Source organism: Erithacus rubecula (genome assembly GCF_903797595.1).
Source record: "Erithacus rubecula genome assembly, chromosome: 6".
Lineage (NCBI taxonomy): Eukaryota > Metazoa > Chordata > Aves > Passeriformes > Muscicapidae > Erithacus > Erithacus rubecula.
This window is the reverse complement of record NC_136688.1, coordinates 24,767,250-24,790,738: the sequence shown is the minus strand read 5'-3', so window position 1 is coordinate 24,790,738 and position 23,489 is coordinate 24,767,250. Positions and strand designations below refer to the sequence as shown.

Below are 23,489 nucleotides of genomic sequence, written 5' to 3'. Positions count from 1 at the left end.
CCAAGGAGTAGAGGAAGGGTGAGGAGTGGGGAGGGTGGGGAATGAAAGACATGGGAGACCAGGTGGAAGGGGAGAAAATCTTGGAAATGAGGTTAGGTGTTGGTCAGAGTCTCTATGTCCTCTTGCAATGGCAGGGAGAAGAGCTGAAACTCGCCCAGCTGACCTGCTGTGGTCAGGTCACCCATCCCTGGTGTCACCTCTGCAATCCCGCCCAGAGCAGAGGGCCAAGGCCCCACGGAGCCCCGTCACAGAGAGGTTTCCAGGCAGGAGGAGCGCCTGACGTAGAAATGGCGCCTGTCCTGCCCCCTCGGGCCTGTGCACGATGAGGACGGGGAAGAACCGCGCGTCGTGGTAGGTGGGGGGGTTCTCGTTGACAGCCAGCTGGCTTGGAGTAGGAGCAGCACAACCGCTCTCCTGGCAGCCGCGCTCCGGCGATGCTGCTTGCTGCGGCTCCGCCAGAGGCCTGTCCTGTGCGAGCCGTGCACGCGGCACAGCGAGAAGACGGCTGGTGGTGAGGGAGAGGCGCGAGTTGCCGCTGCCAGCTGTGGAAAGCGTGGCGCGAGAAGATGGAGGAGGTGCTGGAGGCGCGGTTGCAGCGCGTCGCAGCCGTGGGCCGCGTCGCCGTAGCGACAGGCGCGTAGCTGCTGTAGGCCGGGGAGCCGGCCAGGTCCATGAGCATGGGCCTCCGAGTAGCTGGGGATCAGCTGCCGGTTGGTGCAGATTGCCACTCCAGCTCGGTGCTGTCCCCTGCGTGTGCGTCCCCGGGGCATGCGGTACCGGGACAGGGGCTCCTCGGCCGTGGCGGGCGCCGTGTACTCCACCCCCAGCAGCTTCTCCACGTGGTAGTGCACGTAAGCAGTCCGGTACTCTATGAGCACCCTGAGCGGCCACGAGATCATCAGGATGGCTGCCACCGAAGGCATAATGGACACGTACCACGGCAGGTGGTCCGGGTCCTCCGTAGCCATCATAAGCTCTTTAAAATCCACGTTTTTGAGCTGCATGCCTTCCCTCACCTCCATGTAGTCTCTAGGCCCCTCGATCTCCGTGAAGAAATGAGCTCTCTGAGTCAGGTAAGAGTTCTCAGACTCGATGTTGGCAAAGCTGAAGCACTTGGGTGAACCTCAGCTTGGTGGCTGTGTAGCTCTCCAAGCCCAGGAGCTCCGTTGGAGAGTGTCCTTGTACCCGCAGGTGGGAGTAGTCAAACTCGGCTTCAGCCACGTGCGTGTTGACCCTCTCGTGGTAGACCTGCGTGGTGGTGTAGGCGTCGCCGTTGCGGTAGCGGGTCACCTGCCGGGTCCGCCGCACGAAGTGGTAGCTGATGGCCTTCCACCAGATGCACGGCGTGGCCTGCTGCATGCGGCTGATGCACTCGTACACGCTGTCCACGTCCGCCTTGTACTGCAGCTCCCTCTTGACGTGGCAGTGCCAGCACTCCACCAGGTACACCACATAGAGCATGGAGAGGAAGGCCAGTGGGATATAAACGTAGCCGTCCGAGCACGGGCTGTCGTGGTAGATCATAGACTTGCCCTTGAAGGAGCTATCGAAGCTGAGCTTGGTGACTCTGGCCAGCTGACACCAGCCCACCGCACCCAGGCAGCCGTACATGAGGATGGAGAGGAGCAGGCATTTCCAGTGGGACTCTCGGCACATGCAAGCGCTCAGGGACTGTTTCACGGGGCGTTGCTTCAATCACACCGCCGTGCAAGGGGAGAGAAAGACAAAGAGAGAGCGAGGAACCCGTCAGTCACGCTGCTTTGCACAACACACACTGCTGCCGTCAAGGCTGTGTCTGGCTTTTCTCTTGACTGCCTGAGAACTGGGACACCACCCTACTTAATATAAATGTCAATATAAACAGAAACACCCTGTCGGGGACAGAGGACTCTGGACAAAGCTCTCTACTTGCTTCCTTCTCACTCTGGGGATGGAAGTTGTTTGTGCAGCAGTGACTTGCTGTGCTCACACCCTTGTCAGATGGGCACCTCTGCAAGGAGCAAGATATGTCCCCATCTCCTTCTCCCTGCCTGCTGCCAGCATCATTTACACACCCTGCCATCTTCAGAGGTCAAGAGTACTGAGCAGGTGAACAGCCAAAAGTGTGGGGCTGTGGAATTGTCCCTTTGCTTCATGAGTGCCCCATGCTTAAGTTCCCACATGCTGCTGTTGGGGAGGCTCAGGAGCAGTGTCTGTCGCAGAGCTGCAGCCCCACAGGTTGTGCCAGCACAGGAGGACCAGCACTTCATGCAGCTAAAGCTGCTGCCTGACTCAGAGCTGACTCACATCCAACCCTGAAACCTACCAAATGATCGACACCATTTTCTTGGAGATGAGCCATCAGGAAAATGACTAGATTCAAGCACATTTAGTTCAAAAAATTGTCAAGATAACAGCACGATGCAGCATTGCTTCAGGCTGGTTACACCAGCTCTGACCTAAAATGCTTGAAAGCTTCAGTGTTGAAGCTAAGGATGCATGCGTGAATATTTGAAACAGCACACCCCCCTCTTCCAAGTCCCAAAAGTCGGGATGGGAGCAGAGCTGGGTTCATACTCTTGTACTCCCACTTCATCCCCTGAGAGGGCACAACTGCAGTCTTTAGTCCAGCCCTGGTGCAGTGAATCAGCTGCATTGTCATGCAATGTTCAGCTATAAAGGAAAATGCCAAACGGAGCCAAGCACCTAGTGGAAACAGAGTTGTGTCCCTGCAAAGAGCAGTGGCAGCGTGAGTTACAACACTGGCTGGCAGCTGTCTGTCTGTAGAGAGTGCATGAAGAAAGATCCCCACTGCCCTAGTAGGTAATGAGGAGGGCTGTTTGCATCCCTTTTGTTGCTGCCATCCCCTGCCTCTCCCAACTGAGGAAATGACAGTGAGAAAGCAGATGCACACTGATACTCATGCATCATCATGCCCTCTGCCGAGCCTGATTTCATGCAAAAATAGAAGCACAATGTTACTCCTTCTCCCAAGGGCCCACCTCTAATGCATCAAACTGCTCTGTAGATGCCAACAGATGCTAGGTTCAGGAAATGTCTTCTCTTTCTTTCTCCACAGATAAATTTCTCCCCCAGTAAAGCTTATCTTGGACCTACAGTGGTTAGGATTCAGTAAGTGATCTTGAACTGGCAAGAAGCAAGCATCTCGGAACTCAGGAAACAATAGCATGGCACCACTGGAAAGAGGAGTTTGCTGGCTTCTCAATAAGATGGAAGCATCTAACTTTGCAGGGCTGTAGGGTCAGATTTAATACTACTTTGCTATTTTTTTTTCCTGAGACAGAGAACCACTTCTAAGTAACCACAGAGGATTTTACGACTTGCTGTGAACACTGCAAAACTAAATTTCATGGGGTTTTGATTTCATAGCTTTTAATCTGACACTAGGTAAGTGCAGACTAATTTTATTGATTTTAAGTAGTTACACCAGTATATGCTTGCAGGGACTTGGGGTGGAATCTGGTCCTTGATTCTTCCTGATGCAGAAGGAATCTGTAAAAAAATTTATATTCTTATGCCAAAACTTTTGTACATGTGTCAGAACAAAGTATAATTATTCTGGGCTGTATTCTGCCTTCTGTATTCTCTTTACAGCAGCTAAAACACATGTAGAGAAGCTAAGTGGGTTACAAAGTACAGGGTACATAACTTCTGTAGGTAGGGTAGTGAAAAAAAAACTCAGTATAGGTAAGAACAAGGCTGTTTTTCTCAGCCTTTTGCATGAAACTTAGAGGAAAGCCACAAGGTGGCTTCAGGCAGTCCCTAAATCAGCTAAAAAATAACTAGAGAAGTTTTGGGAGTGAATCCCCTACATGCAGTCTATGTGCAGTCATGGAGAGTTTAATCTCTTGAAACTCTCATCAGATGCCCACTGCTCAGTCTCAGCAGGGTTACTACCCCAAACTACACCAGGTCAGAGCCCCAGGCTCTCTGACTCATGAGAAACCCACTGGAAATTACAGACTTTTATTCTTTGTCTCTTCTTGACATGAAACTGAATTTTTAACTTCAGTAGTAATGCAAAAATATAAACTGTAATAAAGAACTGCAAAGTTGTATCCATTTTTTTAAAATTTCCCTGGAGATTTTCCGAGGTGAATAAAACTTTAAATATTAACATGTCTCTACTCCAGGCCCTGAGACTGTGCAGAAGGAACAGCAGGACAGTATCTCAGGACATGAATTTTTTCCTCTCATTCAGGCTTCTGCAGGTACCTCTCACTTAAAATTGCTTATGGTTCACACAGTGAACCCACCAAAAAATGCCCAGCAGTCAGTTTTAATGTGAGTGCTTTAGTTGTCCAGGCAGCTCCAGGAACCCCATTTTCTTCTATGACTTTTGGAAGCACTGTCAGCCAGATGACAAGGCTGTCCCATGCCAGCTAGGGCACTATTTGCCAAAGGCAAACTGCAATCCCACCTTCCCTTTATCTCACTTGCTTTGACTAACAGCTTCTCTGTGGTCGGATCTACAACCCACAGGCTGGCTTCTGCCCAAGAAGTGGTTCAACCAGCCCTGCTGCTCAGGGCTATCAGAGACCATATCAGAGTGGGCAAATGCCTCCTAATGAGCTTATCTCCATGAAATGCCATCTCCCCTTTGGGGGATGAGATAGCTCTGGTTCCACCAGTCCTAAAGCAGCACCCAGCTGGGTTGGCAGCAGCTCAGAGATTTGCAGGTCCAAGATGGCATTTCTACGTGCATCCTCTGGAGGGACTTCAAAAATGGTCTTCAACCCACTGCACTAAAAGGGTTGGATCAACCCAAGACAGATTTTCTCCACTGTTCTCACAGAAGCCTGCAAAAAAGGCAGTTTCTCTCCTCTTTGCATTCGTGAAGACATGCAGCCATAGAGCCCACTGCCACATCTGATTCACACACCTACCAGCCCAGCTCAGCAGGGCCTTCATGTTCAAAACACTTTGGTAAAAAACACAAGTTCTTTCACCTGACTTTTCTGTGTCACTCCTGCTGTTGTTCCTAAGCAAAGCTCAGTCTCTGCAGGTCCTCAGTTATGAAAGGATCTCCCTTCCAGGGTCTACCTCCACGGTTGTCCTGCTTATTTTCATGGTCCTGACTATGTTCGTCCGGCCTATAACCCCCCACTTCTCAGTCTCTTTACTGAACTAATTATCTAACACAATTATAGTGTTAGAAGCACTATTAGAATGTTTGTAAGAAAGACATGAAATAGAACAAAACTACAATAAAAGTATCAGACATTCAAAAATCTAATAAGGAAATTATCTTTTCATCTCTCTCTGCATAACAAATTCATTAATATGTTAAACCAGTGGCTCCCAGACTATATTAATTAACATACCACCTCCTTACAAGAATTATGTTTGTGGCACTGTGTGGAATTTTCTCCTTCCCGTACACAGTGTATCGGATTGAAACAGGGCAAGCTTGTATTTCTGGATGAGTACAATAAATGTTTAAGGAAACTAATAATTTCCATGATAACTTGGGCTAGCCAGGGAACAGGAGTTGCATCCTTTGAGGAATGCTGTGTTGTTTTGATGTGGAATAAAAGCATAACCCCTGGAAAATGTTAATAGAGAAACATAATTGAAGAAAACAGACAGAGAGCCCAACAGAAAGCCAGAGAACGACAGAGATGGATGTAGAGGTGCCAGGCCTATATCTGCAGCCTAAAGGGTTTGAAAGGAAGAGGAGGAGTGAAGTGATGGAATGAGAAAGAAAGGAAAAGAGAGAATGAAAGAACGAGGGAACAAGAAATAAACGAAAAAGAAAGAACGAAGGAACGAGAAAGAAAGAAAGCTAGAGAAAGAACGAAGGAATGAGAAAGAAAGGGAAAGAAAGAAAGAAAGATGAAGCAATGAGAAAGAAAGAGAAAGAAAGAAAGAAAGAAAGAAAGAAAGAGAAAAAAAGAGAAAAAAGTGAAAGAACGGGAAAGAAAAAGAAAGAAAAAGAAAGAATGAAAGAATGAGAAAGAAAGAAAAAGAAAGAAAAAGAAATAACGAGAGGGTAAGAAAAAAAAAATAAAGAATGAATGAGTGAAAAAGAAAAGAATAAGAAGGTACGACAGAGAAAGTAAAGAAAGGAAAGAAAAGGAAAGAACAGGAATGAGAAAGAAAGATAAAGAAAGATAAAGAAAGATAAAGATAGATAAGAGTGAAAGAACAAAAAAGAAAAAAAGAGAGAACAAAATAATGGAAAGAAAGTAAAAGAAAGTGAAAGAACGAGAAAAAAAAAGAGAAAGAAAGAAGAAGACGAAAGAAAGAAGAAAGAAAGAAAGAAAAGAAAGAAGAAAGAAAGAAAGAAGAAAGAAGAAGAAGAAAGAAAGAAGAATAAGAAAGAAAGAGAAAGAAAGAAAGAAAGAAAGAAATAAAGAAATGAAAGAAAGAAAGAAAAAAGAAAGAAAGAAAGAAAAAAAAAGAAAAAAAAGAAAGAAAAAAAAAAAGAAGAAAGAAAAAAAAAAGAAACCTATAAAAAATAAAAGAAAGTGAAAGAATGAAAAGAAAAAAAGAAAAAAGAAAAAAGAAAGAAAAAAACAGAGTGAAAGAATAGAAAGAAAGAGAAAGAAAGAGAAAAAAAAAAAAGAAAAAAAAAGACAGAAAAACGGAAGAAAGAGAAAAAAAGAAAAAATGAAGAAAAAAAAAAAGCAATAGAAAATAAAGAGAAAAAAAAAAAAAAAAAAAAGAAAAAAGTGAAAGAATGAGAAAGAAAGAAAAGAAAGAATGAAATGAGAGAAAGAAAAAGAATGAAAGGAAAAGAAAAAGAAGAATGAAGAAGGAGAAAAAGATAAGAAAGAGTGAAAGAATGAAAAGAAAAAAAAAGAAGAACAAAATAATGAAAAGAAAGAAAAAGAGTGAAAGAACGAGAAGAAAAAAAATGAAAAACTAAGAAGAATAAAAAGAAAAAAGAAGGAAAAAAAAAAAAGAAAAATATAGAGAGGAAGAAGGAGAAAGAAAAAAAAGAGTGAAAGAAAAGAAAGATAAAGAAAAAGTGAAAAAACAAAAGAAAAAGAAAGAAGAAAATGGGAAAAAAGAAAGAAAAGAAAGAAGAATGAGAAATATAATGAAAATGAAAAAGAAAAAAAGAAAAAGACAGACTGAAAGATCACAAAGGAAGAAACAAAAATGAAAATATTAAAAAAAAGGAAAAGAAAAGAACAATAACAAGAAAGGAGAAAGAAAGGAAAATTAGAGATAAAAAAAAGAAACAAAAAAAAGAAAAAGAAAGTTTGAAAGAAAAGGGATTAGAAAGTCAGAAAAAGGAGGAAAAAGAAGGAATGAGTAACGAGAAAGAGAAAAGGAGGAGTGCAGGACGACTGGAACAAGAAAGGGAAAAAGGAGGAGTGCAAAAAAAATGAGAACGAGAAAGTGATGAAAAGGAGGATTGCAAAAAAGAACAAGGAATGAGAAGAAAAAAGGATGATGCAGAAAGAACTAGGAATGAAAGGAGAAAAAGAGGAGTTGCGGAAGGAATTATGGAACGGAAAGAAAAAATGATGCAAAAGAACGAGGGAACAGAAAAGAAAAAAGGAGTAGCAGGAAGGAAGGAAACAGAAAGAGAAAAAAGAGCAAAAAAGAACTAGGGAACGAGAAAGTGATAAAAAGTGCAGAAGGAACGAGAAAGAGAGGAAAAGGACAAGTGCAGGAAGGAACGAGGGAACCAGAAAGAATGCAAAAGGATGAGTTCAGGAAGGAATGATGAACGAGAAAGAGAGAAAAAGGACGAGTGTAGGAAAGAACAAGGGAGCGACAAAGTGAGGAAAAGAAGCGCAGGATGGAACGAAGGAATGAGAAATAGGAAAATGAGGAGTGCAGGAAGGAACAAGAGAACAAGAAAGAGAGAAAAAGGAGGAGTGCAGGGAAGAACACGGGAATGAGAAAGTGAGGAAAAGGACAAGTGCAGGAAGGAATGAGGGAATGAGAAAGAGTGAAAATGGAGGAGTGCAAGAAAGAATGAGGGAAAGAGAAAGAATGGAAAAGGAGGACTGCTGGAATGAACAAGGGAATGAGAAAGTGGGCAAAAGGAGGAATGCAGGAAGGAACGAGGGAATATGAAGACAGGGAAAAGAGGAGTGCAGGAAAGAATGAGGGAAAATGAAAGAAGGGAAGAGGAGGAGAGAAGGGACGAGGGAATGAGAAAGAAAGGAAGAGGGGGAATGAAGGGACGAGGGAACGAGAATGGAAGTTGCCTAGAGAAATTGTGGATGCCCCATCACTGGAAGGTTCAAGGCCAGGCTGGACAGGCTTTGAGCAGCCTGGTCTAGTGCAACCTCTCCCTGCCCATGGAAACGGGCTGGAATGACAGGAGCTGTGAGGTCCCTTCCAACACAAACTGTTCTGTGATTTTACAGCCATTAGTATTAGATTTACATTAGATTTACAGCCATACAGTATTGTGAAGAGGAATGGGTTTGTCAAACCAAATGTTTCACCCAAAAGTTCCCAACCTGCTCTGATGACAGTACAAATTGTAAAAATCTCCTGTTATGAATGGAATGCCATGAAGCAGCACAGCTGAGCTGTCAGTATCACTGTTTATGAATTTCAAGTTGTGTTAAATACACATGCAGTTAATAACATCTTGCTAGTCTCTGGCATGCTGCTGAACTGCTTTCAGAAGCCTCCCTTCCCATTGCACCTGACTGGATTGGAAATTCCTGGTAACTCTTACCGAAACTATCCACAATCACATGCCAAAATTCACTTAACTCTTCCCTAGTTTAAAACAGATACCAAAAATATTTTCCAAATTCCTTAGTAGATCTCAGCATGCATGAGGAAAATGCCACGAGCGAGAAGTGGCCTGAGTGCCAAGGTCTGTGGGTGTCTCTGTTCTGAACCCTGTGGAGATCCCTAACTGGACATCCCTAACTGCTGATGGAGAACTGGAATTTCTACTGACACCCTTAGGAGACAGGAGTTTCCAGACTGGCAACATTTCAATTATTTCTCCTTTAACAAACTCAACTTGCAAATGATAAAACAACCAGGCAGTGGCTGAAAGGGCAATTGCCTTCAAAGGCACCCTGTGATGGCAGATGCCCAAGATCAAAAGCACGTTTGCAAGGGCTGAGGTGGAGCCTCCCCTGCACAGGCATACTCATCCAGCTCCTGGCTCAATGGCAGGCAGGTCAGGTTCTGGCTGCAGCAACCATAATTAAAAGCATCCAAACATGCTCTGTGTTGTAGGAGTGTGCAGATTTGGGCTGTTAATCTTGCCTGTTGTAAAGAGGTGGAGAGAGAGTCGAGGGGGGGTGCACATCCTCTGCTTAACACCTGGAGCTGAGCGTGCTCTGGTGGCAGGGGCAAAGGCCTGGGGGTCAGGGTTTTGGCTCCCTGACCCATCCCCTGACTCCCCAGAAGTGGCCGGATTTAGGGCACTGGTAGGTAAGTTGTACCTGGTAACCACCCTAAGTGAGCCTGAAAGTGACTGTACTGGGGGTGGCCAAGAATGAAAAATTACTTTCCCTCAAACCCTGAATTTTCCTTAAAAGACATATTCAAAATGTAACACTGATGCTAAAGAACAACACGTTTCTGGATAAGCAAATTGTGCTTATGATTATAGGTCCCTTTCTCTTATGGGTACATAGAACAAATTAATTCCTCCAGGCAGAAGCCAAGGTGGTCTGGTATCCCTGTTCTTCTAAAGGAGCTCCCCACTTAGCAGGAGGAGGAAGGGCCATACTCTGATACTCAGAGAAGTCCAGACTGATTCCAGCAGCCCAGGTTTTTGAATGCCTAACCTGAAACTCTGGAGTCTCTATTTTGCCATGTGGGCTCGCTGCTTTTGCTGTCCTCTGAGCAGGCCTGATAGCAGGACTCACCCACCAGCCATCCACTAGTAGCAGGGATTCTTACTAGAGAATAAACCATCAGACAGCTCTTCAACCCTTACAGGTAGTCACAGAAATTTCTCCTACCAACTTTGCATGGTTATGCTGGGTCGGGAAGGTTCAGCTTATATTACAACCCAATTTAGATTTACACCTTGAGACTGGGAGACACTTCTCTTCATAGCTCCTGTGTCTCAGAGGCAATGCAATTTCACTCTGCCATCCTATGGAGAGCTCAGAAACCCGTGGCTGGTAAAAGCTCATCTTCCATAAATACATTGTTTTAGCTATATAGCCTAAAATAAATGAAGAATCTGCAATTACTTATGAAATTTGTTCTGGTGATGAACTTCTATTGCCTTTGTAATTCTGTTTCACTTCAACCCCCATTCAGCAGTGAGGATCCCCATGATCCAAGTGATGAAAGACTTCTTTTATATGACTGCCTTCTCACTCAGAAGACACTTCTCCATTTTAATTATGACATCTCTCAGCCTTCTTTTTGGCAATTTAAAGAGCCAAAATATTTCAGTTCTTCACTTCACTGCTCTAGCTCTTTCTGGTGCTCTGCTGTCTCTTCAGCACCCTGAGATCCTTTCTAAGTCTGTACCTTGCAAGTAAACACAGGACTCCACCACTTACTTCACTGTCATCATACCAAGAAATAAGATCACCTTCCACTCCCACTCATTCCCCCTTTTTACTGTCTTCAAGGGTTGCATTAAGAGATTTCTGCCCAGCAACACCCCAAGAGTTCACGTTCAACCTCTCACTCACTTGGCTTCCATGTATTTTTTGAGTCACTCTTCCTTAAGACAGCTGAAAGGTTGGCTGCATTCTGCACCCTGAAATGTGTAACTTCAGATTTGGCTTTGGACTGAGTAACTAAATTACCAAGTGAAGGAGATCCCTAAGGAGAATTGTGCTCATCTCATCGTTATAGACCTGCCTGCTAATGTTTGTGCCAACTGTAAATGTTACCAGCAGTGATTTTATGCCTAATTCCAGTGAACAGTGTCAAATCTGGTAATTATTCCTGCAGAACCCTGCCAGTCTAATAGCTAAATACCCCATTAACTTATACAAGACAACTGTTTTCACAAAGCTAAGTGCCAATCACAAAAACAAGGCTGTAAGCATCATGTGGACACTGAGGTTCTCCTCACCTTTCCAGTGTTCACTGCCAGGAATTATTCCATGAGCAGTTCTGCATACAGTACTAAGGGAAAAACTCCAAAAGCTTCAACAGAGCACATAATCACCTAGCCTGCTATGAATGACCTTCACCAGTAGCTGTATTTTACTCCAGAAGTATCTGTGTAGCAGTGTGGGCTTGAAGCATCTCTCGTTCCAGCTGCCTCAGTGCTCATGGCATGCAAATGGTCACAGTGACACTGAAAAAATTCTTGTTTTGTCCCCTGCCAATTTTGACCAGCACAATAAATTTGAACTGAAAGTTTCCAAACTGACACCAATAGAAGGGAAAAAACAGCCTGTGATGTCTAAGGGAAATACGCCAAATTATTTTGGAGTCACATTCTTTAAACCTTTGATCTATAATTTTGCCTTATCCTTGCTATTTCCCCATATCTGTCTACTGACAAAATGACTTTTCCTCTTCTGTCAGACTTTATTCTTCAGTCTCCTTGAAAACTCCAGCATGAGCTGTATAAGCAGAAAATATGCTGCCACAGCATGAATTTATTCTGCTTGTTTTGTGGACAGTTTGGGGCCCTTGCCTGTCTGTACCTGGTTCACAGACAGGTACCTGTGTTCCCCAACTTCAAAAGCATTAAAATTCTCCTTGGGGGAAATCACGTCAAAAGCATTTCCTGTCCTTTTAAATCCCATGTGTGTTTGTCCTTGGTGGCTGACCTTAAGAGCTGCAAATCTGCTGAAAGAAAATGCCATCATGTCTGAAATGAAGGAAGGAGAGAAAATAGAGGGTAGTGAAGACTTGGCCTGAATGGAATTAGAGACATGAGGGGGAAACAAGAAGGTGGGAAGAAGTGAAAGAGGGAAAAGGATAGCCAGGACATGCTCCAAATTCCAATACCACTGGGGCAGGGGGAGGGTGCTGGCAGGTGAGGAGAGAGACCAGGCAGCCTGGGCAGGGGCAGGAGGGAATCATGTCCAAAGAAAGGACCTGGGTGAAGATTAATGGAGACAGCACTGAGCCTGACAGCACCAAAGCACCCTTGAGCCAGCAGTTACCCCAGCCCATCCAAGGCCTGGAAAGCAGATACTCCTGAATAGTTGCTTTCTCACTGCTGGAACTTCTCCAAAAATTCTTATATGCCCTTCTCTCCTCCCCACAGCCTGGGGGGTAGAATTATACTCATGTAAGCAAAGAGTTAATCTTGTAATTTTTTTTCCCCTCTTATTTAGCAAGAATAATCTTCCTGCCTAGGGGGGAAACATTGACAGAGGACTGTGAAAAATGAGATAAAATCAGATAAGAAAGAAGAAAAAATGGTGGATAAATTAACACCAGTCACAACTGAATTTGCCCCTGTGGATTTATGATTGTGATTAATATATCCCAATGAGAGACTTGAGAGGGAAAGAGTAATCAATAACCATATAAAGTCATACATTTTGGCAGGTGGTGACCAGAGTCTGGACAAAAGCAGAATTTTGTCTCTGACAGACTCCTCAGTCTTGGTCAACAGGGGGCAGGGGAGAATGTTACACCTCCTGGTGGGAGGATTTAACACAGAGATCCACTGAGTCCTCGCTAGACAAGCCCTAGGCTGGGCTATTAATCAGAACTGAGGAGAGCCTTTATAGCAGGACCAGCCTCTGGTGCTGAGAAGGGCTTCACCTCTTCTGCAGTGGACAGGGATGATGCAAGAACAAGGAGATTTCTATCCACTGTCCCCAAGCAGCCACAACAGATGTGGGTGCAGCTATCATCTTCCCGCTCCTTAGGTGATCCTGGTGAAAGACCAGCTAAAGAAGTCAGGGAGATGACAATTGCAGAAGTGCAACCTCTCACTGCTTTCCAGGGTTAGCCTGGCACTAACCAGGTCAGATGCTCATTAGCACAGTGGGAAGGAGTCTGACAGTCTGTGCTAACCCAGGCACTGGTGTATGGTGGGTAGAAGAGCTCCTCCACCATATGACCCAATCTGGGCACGGCATGAGGTATCAGTAATAAGGCCTGGTAAGGAGAAAGGGAGACATTACAACAGCCATCTCATCAATCCCCTCCTGGGGAGCCTGAAACAACATGCCTCCTGCCATCCATCCTGAATGGCAAGAAGCCCATTACCCCTAGCTCCTGCTGAGCCAGCAGCAAGGAAAGGGAAATACAAGGGATAGAAGGCAACCAAAAAAAGGCCATTTTACATCACAGATAATCTCCCTCCAGTCCTTGAACACATAGCAGATTGGTTGCTGCACATCTATTTGCTCATCTGCCAGGAAATTCCTGTGAGTATGGAAACTTCCTGCAGGTGGGGGCTATGATGTCAATGTGTAGCAGAAATGCTGTTCCTAGGTTTGAAATAAGAACCTGTATCATGCATTCCACGTGTTTGCAGCATCACTGGCTCAGGCGTTGGCAACTGCCCTCCTGTGGTGAGCAGGGAATGTCTGGTTTCTCATGGCTTAAATCCCTGTGGAGACATAATCTCCTCCTTCCATCAAGGGAGCTGTCAGGGGGAGCACCTCAGGGTAGGCAGGTGCACAGAATGGTAGCATTAAATCCTTTCCACAGCAGAGTTTATTGCAGGACGAGTCAGAACTATGAAAAGACACAAATCTTGCTGATCCACCTGAATTTCAGATGCTAGGATGCCCCTGAAATACCATACAAAGACAGTCTGTTATTTCACACTAACCATCCTCATGAATTCCATCCAGCATTTGAAGAGGAGGAAAGCAGAGGTCAGGACAGAAGGAGCCTACAGTACTCTAAAACATCAGATTCAGGATTAGGTCCTGCAGGATACTTCAGAGTACTTCAAGCAGAAATAAAGGAAATCCCAGAAATAAAACACATTTGTATTCCTGCCAACATATATGCTGCTCATTGCAGCAGGATGGGAAAGCTACTCGGTACAATACAAGGGTGAATATGTGATTGTCATGAAGAATTTGGCCCTAAACACATCCATAAGTGATGCTTCCTCATGCTGCTCCAAGGAAAACTGTGCAGTTGCATCTTCAGTGCCTAGGAATCCTAGCAACAAAATAGTCATGATTTACAAAATAGAAATTAGGGCTATTTTTGTGGCAGCTTTTTACAAGATCACCAAAATGCTGCACTAACAAAATTACTGCTTTTCCCCCTAAATTGCTGATGTTGCTGCTACTGGCTTTGACTCTGTACCAATAAAAAGAGCATATTTGGAGGCAGAGGATTTTTCCCACTAATGCCAATGCTGGGTATGAGTTCATCAGGAAAGGAAAGCTGGGATTCAAGCTGCCTCTGAGCAAGAGAGTAACAACAGTTCTTTTTTCTACTTTAAGAACCCATCATACTGTGCTCATATTACCTACTCCCCTGCCTTGAATATTGGTGTTTTCCAGTAGACACAGGGTGAATTTTACAGGTATAACTAAATAACTTACCTCAACACTTATCAGTTAACTGATAAAGCATCACACAACCACAGGAAAGCTCCTGGGATGCAATTCCCAGCCACTGTTGGATTAATAAGGCCAAATGAATGACATGAGCCACAGCTGGCTGTGTCACTTGGTATTTTGCAGCCTGCCTCTTGCCTAGGCAGCCACTTGCCCCCAGCACAGCCAGCCATGCTGCACAGAGGTGCCCAGGCAGGTGCTCTTGCCCCTGTTCCCACACTGCAGGGACATCCTAAGAAGGAGCTGCTGGCAGCATCCATCCACCTGTTTGTCCTGTGGCTGCAGAGTGGAGTGATCCTCAGCAGTGTGCTCCAGCCTGTGAGAGCCAGACCCTGCTCCCTGCACCCTTGGCATGCTGCTGGCAGCACAAAAGTACCACAGCCCACGGGGATCAGCCAGGTGCAGCCTGCTGACTGCTGCACTGGTGTCCACTCAGTGGCTTTGCTGAGTTAAAGGGAAAACTGACACCAGCCAAGGGGAAACAGAAGGGATAGTGAGACCAGCTCCCACTGCTTCAGTCCTTGAGGGATGGGGACAGCAGGGAAAGGAGAAGGGGAGAGTAGCTATCTGCCAGCCTCTGTGCTTGACAAAGTCTCATCTGGGTTCAGGAGGAATCCTGCAATGCTTGCTTTGCTCCCCCCTTTACACAGGAGATGCAGCTCCCCAGGGCTGAGAGAGGAGCAAGCAGGGAGAGGAGGCTGGCTGTGCTCCAGCTGTGCACACCATCAGCCTGCAGCAGGGCATCTTAGTGCCACACTCCAGTGGTGTAGGATGGAAGATTGTTCCTTCCCACTCCCAAGTTCCTAGGGGGGCTGGCACTCTTTTCATCCTTGAGGAGCGTGTCCTGTGCCTTAGTGTTCTCATCCCTGTCACAGGTCTTGTGTCCTGCCCAGCTTTTCCTCAGCCTCAACATGGGGAATTGAGGGACTGATCTGAAGCCAATCTGGATAACATTTCCCTGATGGAAAAAGCAGAGAGAGCCAGTGAAGACATCCTGGTGAAGAGGAAGCCAGAGAGGTGTTAGTTCCACACCAGTTCTCTAGTTTGCAGCTTAGTCATTGAATGCTTCTGCTTGGAGACTTGATAAATGAGAAAAATAGTTAATTATTATGAATCCCTTTTAATCTTTGCTCAGTTTAAAGGAACGCCTTGAGATTTAAATGAAGGATATAGAAACAGCTCTCAAGTCCTCAGGAGAAATATGATCCAAGACTGATCCAAGCTCCAGTGAAGTCTGAGAAAGTCTTTCAAAGGGACCTGTGAATGAAGGCTTGCCCAGAAACATGGCATTTTAATTTTTATTCTCACTTATTTTCTAGCTAAACCAGAACATAGCTCTGTGATTTGAACTGTCAACTTCCATCCTCCCCAGGTGTGACTTCCCAGCCAGAGCCTTTCAGCCACACCTCAGCAGAGGCAGTGCCAGCCCCACAGTGCTGGGCTGCTGCAGCTCAGGCTGTGGCCATGCCAGGTCCCTCATGCTGCTGACCTGAGCACCCCCCACAATAACACCCTGCCACTACTCAGGCTTCAGCTGCTCTGTCAGATTTGGGGAGTGTGTTGTCCCATTTCTGCACCTTGCTGAACACAGCTGTGACCTCAGCGCTGTCAGGTTTTTATAAAGGTGCTCCAGCTAAGATATGGGAGTACCCCAGCAGCTAATGCTTTCCCAGGAGAAACAAGTGTTCATCACAAATATCATTTTTCTCTCCCTCTTGCTTCTCTGTGACACATTCTGCAGCAGTATGTGACAGCACAGCAGGTTAAAACTTCACTGAAAATTCATTTAAAAACCTAATGGTTAAAAGGGTTCCTGAGAGCCAAGACGCCTGGCTATTATTTCTTGCCTTGACTTTGACCCATGGCATGCTCTTTTCCCTTGCAAGTCATATTATTCAGAGTCCTCATTTGCCAGTTCACCTCAATGACCTACCTTTTGTTTTCTTGCCAGGACCCTTCACAAGCTGCTCTTTGCCCTTTGCTATCAGCTCCTACCTTGCCAGGCCCTGCTCTCAGCAGCTGGTGGCTGTTTCCAGCCCTTCCCTGAGGCCCAGCAGTACCAATCTTTCCTGAACAAGGCTTCTGGTGGCTGAATGCTGAACTGGGATGTGCAACACCTCAGCTGTATAGGAATGGTTCTTCATGTGAGCTGGGATTCTCTGCGCATTATTTGCCTGATGCAAAACCACAGAGGCCAAAAGTTCACACATTTCAGGGGGTGTGACCCCCTCATCCTCTCCCAGTGGCATGTGTGGCACCTTGAGAGAGGCTGCCAGCTCCTGCTTCACAACTTTAACCCCACGCTGGGAGGGCTGCCAGCCTCCTGTGCCACGGGCAGCCAGGCTCTTCCATCCTTCCCACTCGTCATCTGTCCCGCCTGCTTCAGGCACTCGTGCTCCCTGCTGTTCCTGCAGGGGACACGTGCTGTGGGCAGAGCAGGCAGCACTCAGGAGGAGCTGCCACGGGTGCCTGTCAAAGGCAGCCCCACTCCTTGTCCCCTGGTGTGGTGCTGCTGGCAGAGACCTGTCCTGCCCCACTGCAGCAGCACCCTCACTCTAACTCGTGGTCGCCTCCCTGCAGAGTGCTGCTGAAATGAAGCTGCCCCGTTAGAGTTTTGGGGAGTTAACAGAGCTGTTACAGCAACTGTGACCTCAAAAAGTTTCACTATGTGCTATTTTTAACTTTACAGGTCTTAAGCTCTGAGGAGCACAATGAATGATTGGAGTCTGAAAGTGAACTACATTTTCCAATATTAGAACTTAAAAACTAATTAACTACTTAACCATACTTTATCCAAAAAGCAGAACTTGTGAAAACTCAGACACAGCCTTATCTGCTGTGTCACAGCAGTGTCATTGTAACAACTAAAGGGCCTTACAGTGCTGGTGATAGCTCAGCAGTCACCACTGCTGGTGTCAATTCATGACAATGTGTTGGGACACATGGAGACACAAGCCCTACTCACTGTGGATTACTTGAGGATACTTTACTCCTTTTACTCTGTTTCCACAAAGTCTCTGGTCACTGGCAATAATCTGAGCTATTTTCTTCCAGGGTGTAGAAACAGAGGAAAGGAAGTAAAGTGCTGCATTCCCAGGGAGAAGATACCTCCTACCTCACTCTTGCAATGGCTTGCACTGATTGCAAAGCATCCTTGGTATCCACACTTGCCTTTTTGAGGGAGATCATCCTCTGGGGTCTCTGAAGTGAGAAAGGGAGAACAAGGAAGAGTATTTGGGGTTTCCAAAAAATGTGCAGACTCATTGCTTTTCCATCAGTATCAGGTGACTGTCTGTCCCCTGAAAGAACAGCATTAAAAACCAAGTCTGAAGGGGACCTACCACCAAGTCACCTAGTCTGTCCCTTTCCCATGAAGTGACATCTATACATTCAACAGCCATTTGCCTAAATTGTCCTTGTAACCTCCCAGTAGCAGAGCTCCACCAGCTCCACAGTTGCTCCAGTCCACTGCTTCACTGAAAAAATTCCCCTGCTGGAGAGATTGGAAAAGTCAGCCTGAAGGAGCAATTCCCTTCATTCTCACCCATAGTGGTGAGGAGCAGAAGACACTGCCTGTAGTGGCCCTCAAAACTGGAGACCAGGCTGCCCTTCAGAGCTCAGACACACCCATTTGGTATTTCCCATCTATTTTTTTTTAAATTCTTGACAGTTTCTCATGTGCAGAGAAGACAGCCAACTCCAGGGCACCAAGAACAGACATGTGACCAGAAGATAAAGTGGGACAACAAAAAGAACAAAAGCAGAAAAAAGATGCAATGGCTCAGCATGGATTTTCTTATGACAGAATCTGCAATGCAAATACTGCTTTAAACTGCAGGATCATGAAAAATACTTCCACTCCTGATGAGCTTTTTCCTTTGTCTCTACGAGGGAAATAATTTGGAATGAGGAATGAGAAGCACTCTTTGGTTTTTATCTGCTGAATAGACCAAGGGCAGGAGGGGAAGAAAGGGGCCCGTCCTCTTTGACCTTCATTCAAGAGGGGGAATACCATGCACTTTGCCTGAAAAAGGTTAACTGTGATCAAACATACTCACTTGGGATGGTGACAGCCTTCCACCAGGCTAACCAGCACCTATCATTCAGGGGATTAGCTGAGCAGGTTTTTGCATGAGGTTTGGAAGAGCTGAGGAGAAGCAAAACAATTTCCCTAAGAATCAGTCTTTCCCACCCTTCTCTGGGCAGTGTCTGTTGTGTGAGTGCCCTGGGCAGCTTTTGAAGGGAGAAGTTACAAGGAAATAGCCCCCAAATAGGAGATTGATATCCAATGGTGTCTAAGCAGCTTTTGCTTGACCTCTCATCCCCCTCGGTACAACTCAGCCCATAGATGGGGACAATTTCAAGCTAAGTGGTCTGTCAGTAAGGGCTTTATTCCTGGTGTTTTCAATGCCATAAAATAAGCCTTGACAAATAAAATAAATGCTGGAGAAAAAGGATAAAAAAGCTGGATAACTAAATGGAGTCAATGCCCCAAACAGATGGTGTCCCAGGAGCACACTGAAGAGGAAAGGTCCCAGACACCCTTTTGACCCGACAGCCTGTAAAGCTGTAGCCAGCAAACAAGCACTGTGTATGGTTTCTTAACTTATAACACCTCTTTGGCATGATTATGACTACAAGTAGCACTTTACAAATTAGCCCCTGTTGTGTTTTGCAGTGGCAACATGAGGCAAATGAGGCAGTTTTAAGTGGCCCCTCTTTTCTGTAAAATTTCCATCAGAAAGCCATTGACTGTGGGTTTCAGGAATATTGACTCATGAGGTTTTCCCTTTTATTTAAATGGCTTAAACTGATTACAGTATGTCATACCAAATTTAACTTTTTAAATATGGAAGAGAAGATAAAAACAGGCATGGGCAACTGCTAGTTAACTTTGCCAGTACAGACAAGACAAATACATATTTCAAAATGTCAAGTGGCTGCTGCTTTCAGCTTTCTTCAGTGATTACTTGGCATTGGAAACAAAAAATGATGTTTCTACTCACCAGCTTTGTTTTCCTGAAAAAAGCCCTCGTGATTTTGAACTAAGCTTTGAAGATTTTAATATTTAAGACCATTTCCCAATTGAGTTATAAACTGGTGGAAATTAAGAAAAGTCACTATCAACTCTCTGGTGTAGGTACAGGCTGTCAGAGTAACAAGAAAAGCCCTGGTTACTGCTTAACCAAGGCAGTACAGAGCAGCAGGTTCTGCTTTTTCAGAGAGGAAAGCAAAGGCAGTTATTGCTGAAGATTGATCTCCAGAGAATCAATCTTCAGCAATAACTGATGAAACATTTGGAAAAATGAATCCTTTGCATACTCTGCCCTGAAAGATCTTGACTCCTCTTCACAAGAGTTGGTGGAATGGTAGAATCCTACACTGATAACACAAGCACATCTGTTCCAGATCATTCAGCTCAAGCAATTAATGTTTAATTAGAAAAAACCCAAATCAGAACACTGTCGGTAATCTGAGGGCTTGCTCTGACATTCAGCAAAGTCAGCAGGAAACCTACATGGTCCTTGGCAGAAGAGGACAAGGGCTGAGGCAGGTAACCGAACTGCTGCTCTCCTTCCTGCTCTGCAGCTGCACCTTTGCTTGTCCTTCTTTCAAAAATAAAAATGTAGACTTCAGACATGTTCTCTGCTACTAGCTCAGGGTTCTATTGATTTAATACCCAATGAAGGCAATTTTCAGTTGTTACTATTTAGGTCCATGCATTTGACCAAAGTGAAATCCACAAGGCTTAACAGAGGAGCCCATGAAATGCCCATTTAATACCAATAAAAGGCATTTACATGCAACTGCAGGCCAAGGTGCAAAAAGACTGTTTACATGGTGATGGGAAAGGCATGAGGAAAGTCCAATGCTGTAGGACTGTAGAGTTAAGATCTCACAGGCGTTTGAGATATAAACTCAAATGTGCAAATTTTTGTGTTAGAAGAGAAGAAAAACTGAGAATAGGAAGAATGAAGCAAGATACAGATAGTGCTTAGCAGAGAGATCAAGTTCTTTCCTCCTACAAATGGCTTAGATGTTTTTATGGCAGACTTAATACATTGGAAAGCCTTCAGTAGCTCCCGGTCCTAGACCAAATAAATTTAAAAATCCCTTCCAGCATTAAATATCTATTGATCATCTGCAGGGCTGTAATTACATTGGTGTGCTCCACTGCTGGAACACCAGCTGTATCCCGGATCCAGCCACAGCTCTTCACAGTAAACTGTGTCGCAGGTGTTTAAAAAACAATCCAACAGGAGAAAAACCTTAATTTTCACCCATGGATGACAGTTTTTTCAACCTGAGCTGCAAAGCCAATTTTCAATTATAGGTAGTCTAAAAACTGCTGTTTGGTTTTCAGCTAAGTATCCATCCCGCAGCTTCACACTGGCTTTGTTGAGGCTACTGAATTTTGACTACAGGATTACGTGACTGTTGATGAGCCATGGGACATGTTAACAAAAGCTTTAAGCAGACTAACTGCACACAGCAATGTTCCAGGGCTGCTTTCACTTCTGTTTTCAATTTTCTCTTCTCTAAGCCTATTTCAAAGCTGCTCTCTGCATTCCCAGGAGCATGTACATTCGTTTTTAACTCCATATTATGAAGAAAGTTCACTCATTTCCATGGACTGCACATGGATTGCGTGACGTAAATGGCAGACCTGTCAAAACTGTTGGAAGCAAAGGCTACATTAGTAGAAGAAGATCCCAGGTATTTCTAAAACAGGACAGCTTGCTGTCCCAAGTCTGCAGGATAGCACACACACATTGTCACCTACTGTCACACAGCCCTGCAGATCTGTCTGGCCAATACCTTGTGGCTCAGGATTCCGTGTCAACACTCAGACACATCCATTATTCTCTCTCTATGATGTGCAAGGCCACAGCAAGTGCTTCACAGATTATCTGAAGAAACATATTACGCTATATTTTTTCCACTGTTTTTTGTTGCAGATTAGGTAACAGGAGTGCCTAGGCCCCGAGGGAAAAGGAGAAGCATGACCTCCTCCTTTGCCCCTAAACACCTGAAAGCCACAGAGCCCCCGACTGCGAGCCCGTTCTCATGCTCCGTCTCCTTGACCATCTCGCAAGTCCCAGGCCAGGGGGAGGCTCTCCTAGGCCAAACCCCAAGGGGCTCATTTGGCCAAACTTCCACTGGCAGGCCCCCTTTGGCCCCCGCCGCCCCGCTGCGGTGCGGAGCCGCTGCCCCGCTGGGGCTCCGCGGGTGCAGCCCCGGCAGCATCACGGCGGGTCCCGCGGCGGCCCCGGCTCCGCAGGGCCGGCGGGGCAGCAGCCAGCGCACCGCGGCTGCAGGTACCGGGCGGGCTGGAGCCGCCTCCTCGGCTCTCCCCGCCCGCAAACACCCCCGGCCGGGCACCCTCCCCACGCCCCAGCGCCCTGCACCCGTCCCCTCGGCGGGGCTGCCTTTGCCCCTCCGGTGTCCCCCGGCCCGGGGGGAGTCCCCGCCGCCGCTCACCTCCTCCCGCTCGGCGGCGGCGGGCCCCGGCGCGGGGGTGCTGCCCGGCCCGCTCTCTGCAGCCGCCGCGGCTTCCCCCTCCGAGGACATCCTTGGCCATCACCGGCGGCTGCGGCGGCGGCGGGGGCTGCGGGACCCCGAGACGGCGGAGCCCCCGCGGACCGCGCCCCGCGCCGGGGCCGGGGCGAGCCGCCCCCCGCGCCCAGGGCCGCCCCGCCGGGTGCTCCCGACTCCCTCCACCATCCCAGGCAGGCGGGCAGGGAGGGAGGGAAGGAGGCGGCGGAGGGGAGGAGAAAAGACGAGGCGGAGGGGGGGTGCCCCGGCCGCTGCCGGCCCCCCCAGGTGGGCAGGCGTCTGCCCGGCGGCTCCCGATGCGCCTCTGCGGGCGTCTGGGAGCTGCCGGGTGTGCCCCCTTCCCGGGGTACTACCTCGCAACCCCTACCCTTCCGGGGTGCCCTCTCTTGTCTTCTTCTCGGGGTGAGCCTCGCTCCCCACCCCCGGGTGCGCCCCCGCCGCCGGCCACCCCCCTCTCAGCGCATCTTCACGCCTCCGCCGCCCGCAGCTCAGCCTCGGCCACTTCTCCCGCTTTTCCCAGCGCCCGGACTTCGCCCGGGCTGGCGGCGGGACGTGGTCCGGCAGCAGCAGCAGAAGGGGCAGGAGAGGAGGAGGAGGAGGAGGAGGAGGAGGAGGAGGAGGAGGAGGATGAGGAGGAGGAAGGCTGTTCCGCGGAAGCGCTCCCCCACGGAGCGGCCCGACGATGCCCCGCTCCCGTCCTTGGTGGCTGGAGCTGCGCACCGGAGCAGAGGGCAGCGCCGCCGGGACGGAGCTGTGGGGCTGTCCCCGCACCCCGGCCCTGCCGCCCCCCTTCACCTCCTCATTCTCGGAGGAGTAGTTAGCGATGGAAATGTAGGCACCCAGATGCTCCTGCTCCTTCTTGCCCTCTTTGCGCCCTGAGCCTCTCCTCTGGTTTCATCCTTCTGCACAGGCTGTTCCCCATTGCCTCCTGCAAACTCCCTGCCCCGTCAGTATTTCTTCCTCCTGCTGCATCCTGTGCTCAGCGCATCCATTCATGATAGGCTCTCCTGCTGATCAGGACTGGTGTACTGCACCATCTTACCTTGGCATGTTTGCTTCATGTTTCATTACACTCTTGTGAGGCTCACCTCATTCGATCCATTTCCATCTCTGTGCCTTAGAGCAGCATATATTTTAAATCCTTCATAAAAATCTTACAAACAGGCAAGTGAACACTCTTGAAGCATCAACCTTCACTTTAATATTCGTACTTCAACTCCTGTCACAACATGCTTGGTGCTTTTTCAGGCATGTTGCTCTGGAAAATGCCACTCCAGGTTCAAGGCACTCAGTCTGCATAAGAGATTGTTTAGAAAGACTGCAGAGCAGAGAATGGTGCTTGGTATGTGAATGCATAAAGCAAAAACCCCAAAACCTGGATTTTCTAAAAGTATTGGGCTCTGCAAAATCTGAATTTTAGGATACTCCTTTCATTGGAGAAGTCTTGGCTGATGCCACGTTGAGAAACCTACCTATTTTGGGGGGTGCAAGATGCCCATGAGAAACAATTAACAAACTCCC

General features: G+C 46.8%; 1 pseudogene across 1 annotated transcript; it reads right to left on the bottom strand.

Annotated features, from left to right (window-relative positions):
- Positions 1 to 245: 245 nt before the first annotated feature.
- On the bottom strand, positions 246 to 21,983 carry LOC306803585 (transmembrane protein 151B-like; annotated as a pseudogene). Its single transcript has 2 exons — positions 21,894 to 21,983; positions 246 to 1,689 (listed from the first exon to the last, which is right to left on the bottom strand). The product of its transcript is annotated as a transmembrane protein 151B-like (transcript).
- Between the last annotated feature and the right edge of the window lie 1,506 nt (positions 21,984 to 23,489).